The sequence below is a fragment of the Montipora capricornis genome, chromosome 7 (genome assembly GCF_036669925.1).
Source record: "Montipora capricornis isolate CH-2021 chromosome 7, ASM3666992v2, whole genome shotgun sequence".
In the NCBI taxonomy this organism is placed as follows: domain Eukaryota; kingdom Metazoa; phylum Cnidaria; class Anthozoa; order Scleractinia; family Acroporidae; genus Montipora; species Montipora capricornis.
The window spans coordinates 21,948,889-21,951,388 of record NC_090889.1 but is presented as its reverse complement, the minus strand read 5'-3'; the positions used below and the strand labels follow the sequence as shown (position 1 = coordinate 21,951,388).

The following is a 2,500-nucleotide window of genomic DNA, read 5'->3' as shown; positions in this document are numbered from 1 at the left end:
TGCTGGTTATTTTTTTAGGGGGTTTCGTGTCCGGCTCTGGTGCATTGCTTTTCTATTTATTTTAGAACTGATGTATTAATATTCTTGTACCTATTCCAATGCTTAATAAAGTGCACGGCGGCTTGGCTGCCAACGCGCTCATGTATCCTAGCTTGAGTGTCCGGTTGAGTAGTGGAGGCAAAATTCTCTATAAGCCACAATCCTCTGGGTCGCACGATAATGATCTTTGTAGCTACGTGCTGTTAGGGTACCTTTAAACGGTTTCATTACTTCCCCAACAATGGATCCCTTAAACGAAAAGTAAATGCAAGGCTGCTACCTAAGAAAAATTTCCGGAAGCCCTTCGGGCTTCCAACATTAAAAGTTAGTAGCCCGAGTCCCCTTAGAGAGTTTAAGAAGCGACGACGGCTACGACTACGACAACGGCACAAAACAATACTTTCATGGTTAAAAGAGCATGAATAGTCGTGCTGCACGTGCAGCACGAATTTTAGCAACTGTGTTTGTGGTCCTCTGCATAACGACGACGTGAAATCACCAAATTTGAGGTTTTGACGACAACGTAAGCTTGCAACAGAGAATCTTTCATTCTCTATTTTAACTCTGATACCGCCCGTACCAATTTATTTTTAGGATACTTCGCCCATCTTTTGGGACGTGAACAAGACTGAATGATCGCGAAAGACTTATGACAGAGCCAAGTTATCTTTTAATTGAGGTGACGTTTTCGTCGAACGTCGCCGTCGTAGATCTTAAGTTAGGGAGCTTACGAAACGAGGACGACGTCGGCTACGAGGACTTCATTTAAAAATACAAATTCGCGTTATTCATATCACTACGAAACTATTTCATGTCGCCTGGTGTTAAAAATGCGTAGTAACTGTCGAGGAATTAAACTGGTATGAGTGGGCTGGAAGAGTAGAGAGAGAAGTGAAAATTCATCGTCATGTGCTAACGTCGTCCACAGAACCTTGAATTTGGTCATCTCACGTCGTCATGTAGGAGATGACGCCAAAGAAATGTACCAAAATGTAAAACGCACGTGCAGAGCGTGCAGAACCATTGTTTTTGCTCACTAAACCTATTGTTTTGTAGCGTCGTCGATGCAGTCGGCGTCGTCGTTTCGTAAGCTTCCTATTCCCTATTTTTCCAAGAGCCCAGAATAGACCATTTTACAGTTGTGTGCTTAGTTTCCTGGCCTTTGAATGAAAGTGAGGCTGGAGTTGACTTTGCTTTGATAGAAACCTCACTGCTTTTCTTATGTAAATTCCCTACTAATTAGCGTGACAACAACATCATTAACATAAGAAAAGCAGTGAGGTTTCTATCAAAGCAAGGTCAACTCCAGACTCACTTTCATTCAAAGGCCAGGTAACTGAGCAAACATCTGTAAAATGGTCTATCAATTAATTAATCCAACGAAATCAAGTGTTCTGCCTTAGTTATATTATACGAAAGATGTAAACGTGCCACAGATGACTTACCAAAAAACTGGTGTGTACCTTAAGACAGTAAACATTGCAGTCACATATTTTTCCAATTTGATAGGGATGTTTCTCGTGACGTCACCCATTTTTATTAATGTGCCTACCCCAACCTCATTGACTGCTGAAACAATGACTTCTTTTCTTTCGTGGTTAGCAAATTTGAATGTCAAAAGAAATGTGACGTCAATGTTTGTAAACAAGAAAAATCGCTATTAAACTCTGTTTATCTTCAAGTAGTCACAATTCTCCTGTCCGTCACTGATCAGCATTTCATGTTGGAATAGAAAAAGTAAAAGTATACTGCAGAAAATAATTTACCGCCTTGTGGTTTGTTTGTTGTTTTTTCGCTCGCACGTCTTGCAAGTGCAAAAAATCAGTCCAGGTATTTGGGGTTATGATTTCGAGTTGGATTTTCGAGTTCGGATTTCGAGTTGGATTTTCGAGTAAGGATGTAGAGTTGTTTTTTTCGAGATGGCTACTAGTAATCCAGCTGCAACGAATCGGCTGGTTTGTCCGTAAACCATCTCGTAGATTTCCAGTGCTATGCAGTCAACAAAAGAATTCCTGTAGGAGTGGTGTTAGTGTTTTGCGTTTTTATTCTGCGACATCACTATATATGGGTTATTGACCAAGCGTGAGGTCAAGATGGCTGGATATTGGCCAAGTTATTTTTTTCGTCTCGGTCCATAAACACGCAAAAAAAGAACTTGGCCACTATCCAGCCATCTTGACAGAACAAGCTTGGTCAATAAAGGATTTATTATGTGAGATAAAACACCAAAAAAATGATTTTTGATCTTGGGGGACCAAAGGAGAAATCCCGAGCGGGCAGTATCGCTCCATCTTGCCCGCTCGGGTAGCCAATCACAGCGCGCGATTTGGTTCATCTTGCCCGCTCGCGGAGCTAGTCATATAATAAAAAAGCATGCATGACCTAAGAGGCAAGACATTGGGTCTTACATAAAGTCATTTCCCTTTGCCACTATTAAACATGCTCCTCATTTCAAAAATGG

General features: G+C 41.2%; 1 protein-coding gene across 2 annotated transcripts in view; it reads left to right on the top strand.

Moving 5' to 3' along the window:
* LOC138056425 (ADP-ribosyl-[dinitrogen reductase] glycohydrolase-like) overlaps positions 1 to 151 on the top strand; it is a 15,099-nt gene extending 14,948 nt beyond the window's left edge. For both annotated transcript variants that reach the window (XM_068902213.1, XM_068902212.1), the window contains exon 8: positions 1 to 151. This exon is cut by the window's left edge and continues 1,415 nt beyond it. The gene's annotated coding sequence lies outside the window, so the exon portion shown is untranslated.
* Positions 152 to 2,500: the final 2,349 nt, after the last annotated feature.